Source organism: Amborella trichopoda, chromosome 12, assembly GCF_054954075.1.
Source record: "Amborella trichopoda isolate Santa Cruz 75 chromosome 12, AtrichopodaSantaCruz75HAP2 v2.0, whole genome shotgun sequence".
In the NCBI taxonomy this organism is placed as follows: domain Eukaryota; kingdom Viridiplantae; phylum Streptophyta; class Magnoliopsida; order Amborellales; family Amborellaceae; genus Amborella; species Amborella trichopoda.
In genome coordinates this window covers 13,092,048-13,106,768 of record NC_142347.1, presented here as the reverse complement: position 1 = coordinate 13,106,768, position 14,721 = coordinate 13,092,048, and positions in this window count along the sequence as shown.

The following is a 14,721-nucleotide window of genomic DNA, read 5'->3' as shown; positions in this document are numbered from 1 at the left end:
ATAGAGAGAGGAAGAATAAAATTTAAGAAAAGAGAAATATGATAGAGATTTTGGGAACCAAATACGAAAGTAAATGACATTGAGAGAAATATGCAAGAGAGGAATATGTTATAGAGAGAAAGAATTAAAGAAAGATAAAGAGACATTTAAATTAAATTATTTTTAGGACATAGGAATACATGGGAGAAAAAATCTCTAGAGATAAGAGATATAAAGAAATAAAAACTTTAAAATATATACTGGAATGCTACAAATATTGGATAAGAACATCATTTGAAATGTTGTGTACCCTAAAAAGACAACAACCTCTTTTCAAAAGGTGTTCCCTTGAAAAAACACCCCTTACAAGGTATGTAAAGCTGCATTTACGTTATGAAGGGTTTTCAAAATTCAAACCCTTGATACCAACCATTTATAAACTTAAGAGAGATCATGATCTGTGCTCTCTAATCACTATCTTGAAACAACTAAATTCTAGTCACCTATAATAATTTTGCCGCCCCACTTGAATCATTCGCAGGAGCTCACTTCTTGCTTTTTTTAATTTTCACATTTTAGTTGCTCTCTCTGTCTCTCCATTATTATCTCTCTTATCGCTCTGTCTCTCTTTCCCATAATAGAAACCCACCAATGAATTTACAGACAAAGAGGTGAAACAAATATATCTTCTCAATTGATAGCTGTCTTTCGTAAGAAATACGTCTTTATGAATCGGAATCCGAGTCCATGGACAACAGTGATTAATCAAATGAATCTTCACTGAATGGATTCATAATCCGTCTCCTATGTGAATGTATCGAATCGTAATAGTTTGGTTCCGAAATTCAAGAAGAATAGACAATAACTATATCCTAATAAAAACACGAGGAGAGAGACGCTTTATTATACATTAACTTGAAAATTATGTGGAGGCAATTTTGTTATTGTTTTTTAATTAGAAACAAAGACTGGTCCAAATTTCTAGGAATGTTTTAAGAGTCATCGCTGACTCTCACGCCTGCAAGAGCAGTGAAAGTGAAAGCAGTACAAAACGGCCCTATGAGTTTGGTCCCAAGTAGGAACTTGAAAATAGTGAAATTAATTAAGTCATTTGTTTGGAGTATAGTATGGTTTAGATTGGGTGTTAGATAGAGATTGGCCATTTGGTTAAGAGTCTATCTTCAGGATAGTTTATAGGAAGGTTGATGTTTTTATATAGTTAGATAATATAGGAAGTACTTGGGATTTTGATGTGGTTAACGTGAGTTGGATACCGATAGGGTTAAATCTTTAGGATATATATGAAGACAGAAAGAAAGGCAACTAGTGTTGGGTTCTTTTGCAAACATAATAGAAGGCAATTGCCATTGGTCTTTTCGAGACAATGAAGGGGCATTAACAGAGGGCATTTACATTGGGTTCTAGCGTAGGTCCCTAGGGTGTTGGAGAGAAAGAGAGAAAAAGAGACAATGTTCATATGGCATAGTATTTTTAAGTTTCTTTGTTGCTCCTCTAGCCCTAATTTATCAATGAAGCACATTGTTTGGAATTTCTCAGCATGGCTAATATTAGGAAAATTTTTTGAGTTACTAATTTTAGATAAATTCATGAAAACATGCAAAAAATTGAAATAATTAAAAATCAGAAGTGTCTGGAAAACCAAAAAATAAAAAAAATTGAAACATTGAATGCTTGAAATTGGATGAAGATCTATACTTTTAAAAAGATAAAGACAAAACAAATTACACAGAGGCTTTAAATTGAAATTGGATGAAGATCTATACTTTTAAAAAGATAAAGACAAAACAAATTACACAGAGGCTTTAAATAAACAGATTATATATAATGAGAGCATTTACCTTCGATAAAGGTGGTCACAATGACTTATAACCATCCGATGTAAAGTTTGATAGCTTGGATGTACCACAAAGTTAGAGAAAATTTCTTTTGAAATTTGAGCTTGGCTAATGGAATAATTGCAGCCATCCAATTTCACATCCAATGGTCAAGATTAATGTTTCACCTTGTACCAAAGGTAAATGGTCTCACTCTATACTTTCCCTTCAATAAAACATGAGCTTAGATCGGCAAAAATGTTGAAACTTAATTTATAGTATATCAAATTTATATGTTATTGTAAAATATCACATAAATATTTTTCTTTTGGATGAAGGTTCTAGGAGGCCTATGCTTTATGAAAACAAAATAAATCCTCATCCAAAAGCACTTTTCGCATCGAGAATCTCCATGTTGGCTTTAAAATAAGATTTTAACTCGGACAGTAAAATTTAAAAATAAAAAAATGGTATTGAAAATGGATGGTCAAGACAATTTCTTGCAATATTATTTTTAGTGCTTGAAATCCTAATGTTGTTTTTATAATCATAATGTTGAAGCTGAGATGATCGATTTAAAGGCTTTTCAATGCTTGAATTGCAATTTACATTGAGATGTGGTGAGGCTTTTCTTATTTTCATAGGGCCGCAGCCCTATCAAACCATTTTCGTTTACTTTGATTACGTCAACAATACGGTGCTTTATGTCTCTCCCAAAATTGAATTCAAACTTTATTTCAATGATTACTACTTCTTGTGCAATAAAATAACAGGAAAATATCTCCCCCCTTTTTTAAAATTTATATCTCAATAGACCCAGAGTTTAAAAACATATCTTGTATCATAAAAATTCTCATTTTTATATCTTTTAACCCCCTAAGCTAACTTTATCCTCTTTAAACCAATTGTTTTGCCCCAAACAAATATAAGAAAGATATATCCTTTCTAAACACCATCATTTCTCTCTCTTCACATGATTGTCCCCTAACTTTTAGTTTAATTTTTATAAAATTTAGTTTAATTTTTATTTCATTCTATCTTTTCATTTTATATTTTTTAATGCTATTTTCCTTAAGAAAAGTCAATAATAAAATTAAATGCATGGCATTTTTAATAACACCTGCAATGCGGGCGCATGCCACTATTTTAAATAATGTTAGGTATGTATGCTAATATTAAAATAATATTAGCAAGTTAGGGTTTTTTTTCAAAATTAAATTAACATACCAGTGGGAAATTATTTCTAAGGTCATGCCACTCAAGTTATTGGGACAAATATTTATTATAGAAGTTATTCATTTCTTAAATAATCATCCGATATATAAATTAACTAATTAATTAATTGAGTGGTTTGATATGTAACTTGAGCGAAGTCCTAGTTTTTCTTGGCTAAAACTAATTTAACCTATACTTTTTCTCCTCGTTTTTTCACAATCTAAATATGTCAATCTATTTTAAATATTGGCTATGTACATGTCAAACACTTGCCCTTCCCTAATAAATAATATTACCTAAATATTTCATTTCTAAATATTATGCACTCCCAAAATAAACATTATAATCGTCCCTTTCTTATTTTCTATAAATTGAATTCTCAAGAATATCTACTCCAATACAGTATTCTTTCTTGGGAAACCTTTCGATGTTCTCCCTACAACATAGAAGTTCTATCTTCCCCCTTATCCAACCGTCTATTTTTTAATGGAGGGCTAAGATTGCCCCAATCACAATGTCACGTCTCTACACTATTTTATTTTTATTTTTATTTTATAAATTTTTTTGACACCAAACTTTTGACTTCCATTCCTATATTAAACTCGCACTAAATAAAAATATAAATTTTTTTTTTCAGTAAAATAAAATGACCAAAATACCCTCGAAAAATTTAAGGGGTATTTTAGTCATTATGTTTTATCAAAAAATTATTGTTAATATTTTATTTAGGTGCACCCCAATGAGAATATTGCACGTATCAAATTTTATATTCAGAAAACTTGTTTTTAAAAACTAAAAATAAAATACTTTGAGACGTCGGATCACGGTGAGTGGCTCTCTTGATAAAAAATGGATAGCTGGATGGTAGGGGAAGGATAGAACTTCTATGTTGTATAGAAAACATACGAAGCTTTCCCTTTTTTTGCTTATGTACTAAGTTCAAACTACAGTATCCTAATTTCTTGGTTTCCGAACATGTAAAATTTCATGAGGTGCCTTCTTCTTTCCATGGCCATACTCCTCAATAAACGTAAAGAAACTCTTTCGCAAGTGACTCTCTCTCTCAATAAACAAAATTTTAGAGAGTCTGAAACCTCACCTTAGAAGTCTATTTTTCGTATTTCAAATACATTTGATTTTTTCAGTTTTTATATTTTCTTTAACTTAGATATTGATTGATATTTTAGACTTTTATTAGCATCCTATTTAGAACAGTCTGACCATGTGCTTCGAATTATGTGCAATCCAACCATGAATTCAGCTCAAATTTTTTTTGGTGGAATTTAGTTTTATCAAAGTTAACATCATATAAATAAGTGTAATTATCATGAATATTTTTTTACATATGAACAAGTGGTTTTATATAAGATCAATTTCTCTTCAACTTAGTTGGACCATCACCATTTTTTTATTTAGCACTTATATTTCGAACTACATCCCTCTATTCTTTGCTTTTCCAATCACATACATCACAACAGTTGCGTTTTTTTTTTTCCAAATCTTTTATGGATTACATATTGTTTTCTTCAAATAATGAAAGTGATGATCATCAAATCAAGTAAAATCTCTAAAATTAATATTTAAAATATCCATTTGATCCTAGTCTCTTTTTAGTCCTTTATCTTTGCTACTTCCCTTGTATCTACGATCTTTATAGCTACGATCTTTATTTTTTCTATAGTATCTATATATTCCGTTCTTTGGGAAAAACCTACATGGGTTATTTTTAATTAGAACCATTATTTATATCTTTTGGATATATATGTTTGCATGTGTGTATAGTTATTTTATTGGATTTCATCACATTTTGGAATGACGAAAGAATCCTATCGTGCAATTGTAGACTATTTTGATTTTGTTATTTCTTCATCGTGATTCTCTTTCTTGGTTTAGGTTAGTTGGCACGCACGGAAGATATTTTAGTAACCTTATGCCTTACTTAAAAATCCAAGTATTATAATCCCATCAAATATATTTTGGTATGGCTGACGACCGCAGTGTTAGCTAACAACCCAAATTGCATATGGGCTCAATCCAATAATCACGACCTCATTTCGTTTTCTTATTTTTTTTTTTTTTTTTTACAAAAATCCAAATCACTTGAAATTTTGAGCATCTATTATTTGAAAATAGGAAAATATAAAATATAATTCGCAAAATATACGTTGATGAAAATACACCCGAAAATTTTTGGGGGTATTTTGATAAATTATAAATCTTTAAATTATTTTTTTATATTTTGATTAGGTGTGCATTGATGAGAAGAATGAACACGTAAAATTTCAAGTGTTTTTGATATGTAGAAAAAAAATGAAAATGAAAATTTCAAATGATTTTGATTTGTAGAAAAAAATTGAAATGCAAATACAAAATGAGGTTGTTACCATCAGATCGGCCCAGAATTAATCTGAGCCATTGGCTGAAACTGTTATTGTCTGCTCGTGAGCAGGCAGGATCCATTCCCTCTATATGCTACAGTGATTTCGCCCATAGGCCAAGAGCCATCTGAAAAAATCAGATGACGTGCGTTTTTTGACTGCCACGGACCCAGCATGTCCATGGCGGGTTTCGTCATAGACATACAAGCTACGTGACCGTCTAAAAATTAACGCAGACCGCAATGGATAGTGTCATCTGCTGCAGATTTGTTCAATAAACTGCCACAGACATAGCAAGCCCGTGACAAAGGCGAAACATTGTAGCATTTCGCCTTTAGGTAATTTTTAGGTTTTTCCATATATATATATATATCTGTGTATGTGTGACAATTCATGAAAAATTTATCATACTTCATTTATTCGACATATTGTACGATAATTAGTAGCATTGTAGAAAGGGTGTCAATGGGTCAAGCACCTAAGCCAAGAATAACCTTGCATGGGTAGTGGCCAAGCGGTGTTGTGCCTAGGCTAGGGGCTGTGGCTCAATTGTACCAGGCCATTTTTTTATTAATCTCAAATTTAAATTTTAACAACCTTCAATTGTCTTACAAAATTTATAGGGCTTGGGTGGACAACATGCTCAAGAACCATGTTGGGCATGGGCAATGGTACCTTTTTCTTGGTCCAACCAAGTTGAATCTTTTAGGTCTAGTGCTAAAATCCATCCAAACATAGCATGGCTAGTCCCGACCCGTTTCAACAGAAAAACTTGTTTATTAAGGGAAAATTTCTAATATATAGTGCCTCATTTCTAATAGGTGTAGAAAATTACCCGCCAATAATTTGCGGCTTTAGTTTTATGCTTGTTTTAAAATGCACTCTTATTCATTTTGTCAATGTCAAAGTGGTTTTGACGGGATTAGGCCTCTCAATGTTTCGTTGGCCAGCTTTATTTTTAGAACTCTACTTTATTTACTTCCAAATTTGATTTGAACAAGGTTAAATGTTTAAAAAAATTGATAAATAACTATAATTCTTATAGAATGGACTAATATGGTTATATGATTTTCAAAACAAATATCTAGGATCTTGTGAATTTCAAAATATTTCTGGAGGAGCTAGAAATGAGAAGAAAAAGAAATGGCAAATGAAATGGTTTGCAATTGATAGTGCCAATTTGAGGTCACCACGCAAAAGCACCGAAATTATTTTACCATCAAATGGCCAAGCTGGAAGTAAAAACAAATCATGGGTCCCGATTGTAACCTATATATATATATATATATATATATAGTATGAACTTTCTTTTAATTCCAAAAGCAGTTAAATTTCTTTTTGTGAAAGGGAAAAATGCATCTTTACCAACTAATTGTAAGGATGAGACAAGGCTCAACAAGTTCACCGGATATTCAAATATATTTAAACTCCTTGATTTGACAGTTGCTCGCTACCGATTTTAATGTAGCTCAATTGAATCTTGATGCATCTTAAATTAAGGGACAAGTAGGATGCACGTTAGCACAGTGCTTATGGAAATATACTTCAATCCCATTTAATCTCATTTACAACATATGCAATGACATGCATCCTTTCGACATTCCGATCTTAGAGCAATCTATGAATCCGATTTACTTTAATAGTGCTTCAAACATTTTGATATGCACTAAGATGACAAGAGAAACCCCTAATGCAGAATATAACGCAATCTCTTGAGAGAGGATTCATATTGGGATACTTGACAAATAGGATATTTTCTTGAATAAAGAAAATGTAAATAAAACCTGAATTTCTTTTTATTAGAAACGAGTATACAAATTTGGGATGTTCCCACAATTAACATGTCAAAAAAGTAAATATAAAAATTCAGCACATGTCCTGTACTACTACTCCACTCTTCAGATAAACCACCATCCTACAAAACTACACAAAAGTTCACCACATTGTGGAACAAGCACACTGTGCCATATTGAATCATATCAAGCCCAACATTGCATAGCCGAATCTGTCTCCATTCTGTATAAGTACACAAAGCCTAGACATTAAAACATTCTCAAATTGTTCATACAAAAATTTGAGATCCAAGCCTCCCAATACACAAATAAGAATTCATATCCTTGATGCTCCTAGATGATTCCAGCCACTATCTCTGACAACCTCAATGAGTTGCTCATTCATGTACCCTCATCTTCTAAACACATAAATAGAAGCTCACACACTCCATTATTGCGATAAACATTCATGTCATTTATGCTTCCGTGATGATTCAAACCACTGATCTCAGAACCAAATGAGCCGCCCATCACGATATTCTCATCTTGTGGATATAAACATTGTGGCCTAGACTCTCCGTTACACAAATAAGAATTCATATAATTGATGCTTCCTAGATGATTCTAGTCGCTGGTCTCAGACAAATCCAATGAGCTGCTCATTTTTGTTCCCTCATGTCGTGGACACGAAAATATAGCCTCACACTCTCCATTACTGAAACAAACATTCATGGCATTTATGCTTCCACGATGATTCAGATCATTGATCTCAAATAAACCAAATGAGCATCCCATCTCGACATTCTCAAAATCTGGATATGAACATTTTTGCCAATATTCTCCACTACATAAATTGAATATTCATGTCCTCAACAAATTGTTGATGAATCAGGTCCATACTATATGGCAAACTCGATGTGCTCGTCAAGTCTTCATGTGAATTCTCTTGAGACAAAGTTTAGTAACTAGACGCCACAGAGTCCAAATTAACATTATTGTCGCCATTTTTTGGAATCATTGAAGCTGTCTCAAGCAACCCTCAGAGGAAGGAAACATATTCTTTCAATTCTTGTATTTCCATTTCAAATATATATCCTTAGAATGCATGGGCAGTTTAAATATCTCTGTCGTATCTTCAAACTGGCTTTGGATTTTAGAGTGTAGGGTGCTTAAGTATTGCAAGTGTTTCCAATGAGACTCATGCAGTAATTGGGGCCCTTGCAAGTACTTGGTTATTATATCATCTATTGAAGGGCTTCCATAAGTGAACAACTTGCCTCCCTTGGAAAAGCGCCCGTCAATGAGGCAAGTTTGCCAGCCTTCTTAAATAGGCCCCCTTGTTAGAGAAGGAGACATGTCTCTTATTCTTGTCAGAGATCCTTGTTTTCTTTTTGCTTCGACGACTCATCAGTAACAATCAAGCAAAGAACCAGTAATGAACCTGGAATGATGGCAAAAAAAAAACAACCTATTTAGGAAATGGAAGATTTGAATAGAACAGGGTATCTAAACTACTGAACCACATTTCCAGTCAAATCCAATGAAAATTTTCATGTTTTCACAATTTGGCACTTCAATACTTTATAGACCCATTTTTCCAAATTTCTAGTTAATAATGAAGACAATTGTATTCAAATTGTAATGATTCACACAATGAGAAGATAAAATAGTAAATAAGACCAACAACCAGTGTAGCACGACGTGGCTGAGTTACTCGGCTAGTTTTGCTGCACACCCATGTAATACACATTTTGTATATTTATATGGCTATTTCAAATAAAAGGCTTTCAAGTTGCAGAGGGAAGCTCGCAGAGCAAGGGAAGTGGGAAGGGTGGGGTAGAATAGACTGAACCATAAAAGGAAATAAGAAAACATAAGACTTCACATTTCAACATGAATGCTAATAACTACCAAAGCATAACATCTCAACCTGAATACTAATAACTACCAAAGCATAATATCTCAACCTGAATGCTAATAACTACCAAAGCATAATATCAACCTGAATGCTAATAAATACCATTCAATTGTAAAAAAACTTCGACACTTTCCTCCAATAATAATTGGTTCTATTTCATAATAAAAAATATGGAAAACTTCCACTAAGAATCATCTCAAAAAATAAAATAGAAGAAAGAAAAAAAGGAGTGCAATTAGAAATCACAATGTGTATGGGAAAAATAAACGGATGAAGTAAGATGACCATTAGCCAGCTTTTCTATATAGGTTGTGATATAAAATATTCCACAAAAAAATATGACAAACTTTGTTCACCAATAGCATCTATGTGAGATAAAACAATTTCTTTAAGTTTGAGAAGTCAAAAAGCATTTTGTTGAGATACCACCATCAAAATACTGATTTGACATTATCTCATGATCGACGAGGTATTGTATTAGCTTGCACCACCCCAGGGTAATGTAGTGATCCTCCTTTTTCACAATGATGCTTGTAAGATTAGTTGAAAGGGCTCAAAAAAGATCTTCATCTTATAATAGCCAGCAAAGATTTCTTGCAATTCTTCGAACTGCTTGACTTCATAGCCTACAACAGAGCCCCACTTCATTTGAAAGATCAAATGGAAGGAAACCTATACTTTTCAAATTTTAAAATGATGAATGAGGCAAAGTATATTTTCTTAAAAGAAACTACATGAAAAATTCGACAAACTGAAAAGGAGATACATAAATGGAAGTATAAGATCCAATTAGCTTACATATGAAAGTTCTGACATTTATATGCAGTTTACACAAAATTACAATTGCAGGATAACTATGAAATAATGAATTGTAATTATGTGACAAAAATAATATGGATAATTAAGAATTACTAAATCTATTTGGGATAATAGAAGAACACAACTCCAAGTTTTAGAGGCCCAAGGAAGCAGATAGGAAACCATAAACATGATTCCCAAAATAAAAACGAAAGAGAGAACAAATTGATCAAACAATTTTCAAAGCAAAACTAGATGGTTGCAACAAATAAGGCAAGATTGCTTATCTGTTGGATCATGGGGATGAGCACCTCATATAATGGCTCTCCCCACTCGACACAAATGCAGGCAAACCACCTCAATTGAAACAGGCAGTCCTCTGGCAAACCTGAAACTCACCAAAAATCAAATAACTAACAAAAGGTACAAAATTAAGTAAAAAATCAAAATCCCGATTATTGGAGAGAGAGAGAGAGAGGGAATCAATAACTCAAAGAAGAATCAGAGGCAAGGAACTTGTTGAAAGAAGAGAATCAGGGAAAATATTTTTTTTTTCTTCCATCTATACTATATATCAAAGGAAGCAGAAAGAGGAAACTCCAAAAATTTGGCATTTTGGATCCCATATCTGAAACTGATCGAGAGAGGTCCCTGGCTGCGACACATAGAGGGTTTCTCTCTGTGTGGGCTGCGAAGGCTTCATTGGCCGAAAGGGAGAGAGAGGGATGGCCAAGCGCAGGGGTTTCACTGGCTGTAAATAGAGAGAGAGAGAGACGCACAACTAGTTCAGCTTGAGAGAGGGAACCCTTGTAGAGAGAGTGCGCAGCTATTGTAGGAAGCTTCGCAGAGAGAGGAGAGGGCCGATGGGATTCTTATGGGCTTTGCAGAGAGGGAAGGGAGACAACGAGACTGAGGGGAGCTTCGTAGAGCAGAGGGGAGATGAGGGCAAGCGAGAGAGAGTGGACGCCTACGGAGCAGAGGAGAGGAAGCATGAGGAGAGGTAAGAAAATTTTTTTTTGGGTTTGATGCATTTCAACAAATCGCAACCCTTGATTTCAATTTCTTTGAACAGGAGGTAGGATAGTGTGCGGCAAAATCACTGCAGATTCTCACAAGTATGCGTTGGTAAGCCTTTTCCATATATACATATATATATATATATATATATATATATATATATATATATATATATATATATATATATATATATATATTGAAAAGGATCCTGTCAGCCCACGGGATGACAGCTACAATGTCAACCAATGGCCAAGATTGAATCTGAGCTCAATCCAATGGTGACGACCTCATTTCATATTTGAATTTTCAATTTTTTTTATACAAATCCAATTCATTTGAAATTTTGAGATTCAATTCTTTGAAAATAGGAAAATATAATAAAATTATAGGAAAATAATTCGTAAAATTTAAATTGACCAAAATACCCATGAAATATTTCGGGGGTATTTTGATCAATTTATATTTTTCAAATTATTTTTTGTATTTTTATTTGGTGTGCCTTAATGAGAAGAATGAATACCAAAAATTTCAAGTGATTTTGATTTGTAAAAAAATGAAAATTCAAATTTGTAATGATTTTGATTTGTAGAAAAAATTAAAATACAAATAAAACATGAGGTTGTAATCATCAGTTCAGGCCCAAATTAATCTGAGCATTTGGTTGACATTGTAGCTACCAGCCCGTGAGCTGACAGGATCCATTCCCTCTATATGCCACAGTGATTTCAGCCAAAGGGCAATCGCCATTCGAAAAAATCAGACGGACCTTGCATATCCTTGGCGGGTTTCGTCACAGACATACTAGCTTCATGGTGGTCCAAAATTTCATGCGAAACCACAACCCGTTCAATAAACCACCATAGACACTGTAGCATTTCGCTTAAAGTTATATTTTAGGTTTTTCAATATTTATATATATATTTATATATCAGTGTGTGTGGGTGTATGTGTTTTGCGTGTGTGTTTCTAATTTTAAAATGCTAACCGGCCATCGATTCACCAACTCGAACATAAATAATGAAATGAGCCAATCTCCACCATGAAACAAAGATAGAAGGCTTTTTCATTGTATACTTGACAAGCACCTTTGTGAATAATGCATGAAAGATTTATCATACTACATTTATTCTACATTTTGTATGATAATTAGTAGCATTGTAGAACGGGTGTCAATGGGTCAAGCAGCTAAACCTAGAACAACTCTGCATGGGCTTGAAAGTCACCTAGTGGCCAGGTGGTGCTGCGCCAAGGCTGGCGGTCGCGGCTCAATTGTACCGGGCCCTTTTTTTTTGTTTCAAATTTAAATTTTAAGAACATTCAATTGTCTTGCAAAATTTATAAGGCTTGGGCGGACCTCCTACTCAAGAACCATGTTATGCATGGCCAATGGTCCCTTTTTCATGATCCAACAAGGTTGGATCATTACGGTCCAATGCTAAAATCGAGCCAAACCTAGCATTGCTAAGCCCAACCCCTTTCAATAGGCAAACAAATTTATTAGGGGAAAATTTCTATTATATAGTGCCTCCTTTCTAATAGGTCCTGAAAATTTCCTGGCTGATTTTCGTAGCCACCAATAATTTGCAGCTTTAGTTTTATACTAGTTTTAAGATTTACTCCTACTAGTTTGGTCAATGTCAAAGTGGTTTTGACTGGATTAGACCTCTCAATGTTTCGTTGGTCAACTTGATATTGACAACTCTACTTTATTTACTTCCAAATTCAAGTTGAACTAGGTTAAATGTTCAAAAGAATTGATAAACAAGTATAATTCTATTAGAATAGACTGATATAGTTATATGATTTTTAAAACAATTATCTAGGATCACGTGAATTTCAAGATATTTTTGGAGAAGCTAGAAATGAGGAGAAAAAGAAATGGAAAATGAAATGGTTTGCAATTGATAGTGCCAATTTGAGGTCACCACCCAAAAGCACCAAAATTACTTTACCATAAATTGGCAAAGCAGGAAGCAGAAACAGATCATGGGTCCTAATTCTAACCCATAGTTTAACATCTCACAAAAAATTGACAATGAGTGTTGTGAATCAGTACCATGAATGTCCTAAATAGCACAATTTGGAGTACTTTCCTTGAGCAAGAAACTCAATCCTTGTGTTTGGTATTATAATCATGATAACAAAAAGAGTAAATAGAGGTGAAAAAAACTAATTTTTTTCTTTCTTGGAATGTTTACAAAGTATGACATTGTGCAACGAAATTTCTGTTTGTGATAGGTAAAAATGCATCTTTACCAACTAATTGTTAAGATGAAACGAGGCTCAACATGTTAACTGGATATTCAAAATTTATGTAAACTCATTGATTAGATAGTTGCTCTCTACCCATTAAATGTAGCTCAAATGAATCTTGATGCATTTTAAATTAAAGGGACAAGTAGGATGTATCTTAGCACAATGCTTATGGAACTATACTTCAATCCAATTTAATTTTATGGGTACATTTCTTTATTTAACTATAATGTTGCTTTTGATTTGGGTGGACTTTTGAGCCATGATACAGCACACTTGAGAGACTCACAAATGAAATCAAAGGATAATGTTAGAAGATAACGGTTGATCAGATCTCAATCCTATGTATGCTTAGTAGACGATAGGTCATAATACATGGACAATCAACCCGATTTTGGAATACATTTGTGAGATACACGTCAAGTATGATAACGGAGTGTGCCAAAACCAGGACCTAATATACAAAGGCCCTTATACACCTCAGTCACTATATGCATCTTGGCAACCAACCGATTATAAAGGCCACCAAGACCATCTCTATTTAAGACCATACTTTGGGACATATATTTCCAATGGTCTCTACATGGCTCGCCGCATGATATTGGAGGAGTTGGAAATGTTAATCTCTTTTAGAATTCATCCACTGTCAAAGAGGAGTTTAACAACTTGACCTTGGAAAAACTCATCAAATCCTATGAAAATAATGTGGAACTTTGCATATATGGTCAATGAGGCCTCATATTCTTGGCCGAAAAATTATATACATTAGATTGCATCCAATTTGTCGGTCGCCAAGTTATGCCTTAATCGCCAGCCCCATCACGATATTTGGGAAATTGATCCGAAACTTTTGAAACCTCATATGTGAGGCATGATAACCTTCTCCTGGAAGTTTCAAGTTATTTGGAGATGACTGAGCCCTTATCTTAATCAATAAGTAGCCAAGACTCTCATTTGTTGTTTGCCAGATGTATATTATGCTGCCAAGATGATCTTTAGTCACTAAAATTGCGACTTCCCCCATTCTATAAGGAGTTTTTTGCATGAGGCTTGGACCATTAAATTCCTAACATGAAGTCATATCAACAACAAGAGGATGGCACCTTATGGGGCACCCATAGTAGAGAGGCTAGCCTTGCAATAGAAATCATAAAATTGTACAAAGGCTTGATTGCCGGTCCAAAATATCTTCAAAATATACAAACTATTTTATAAAGTTGTGCATCATGAGCCCTTCGACAAGATTATGAAACTCAAAGCCTCTAGAATACCATGAGAAAAATACGGCTGCATCAGCGATGGCCAGATCTGTTGTCACAATTTGCAAAAAAATTTGGTCGAATTTGTTCTGCCATGCCTCTCACATTATTGATCCATTTAATATGACACTTAGACCATTGGGTTCATCTCTGAATTCAATATCACATGAAAAGTTTTAAATCCAAAGGATTTTTCATGAGAGAGTGGCATCATTTAGATTTAGACAAACTAGAATAATAGGCAAGCTTGGCTGATGACAAGCCCAAATAACCACTCTTCCGTATTTTTTCAAACCT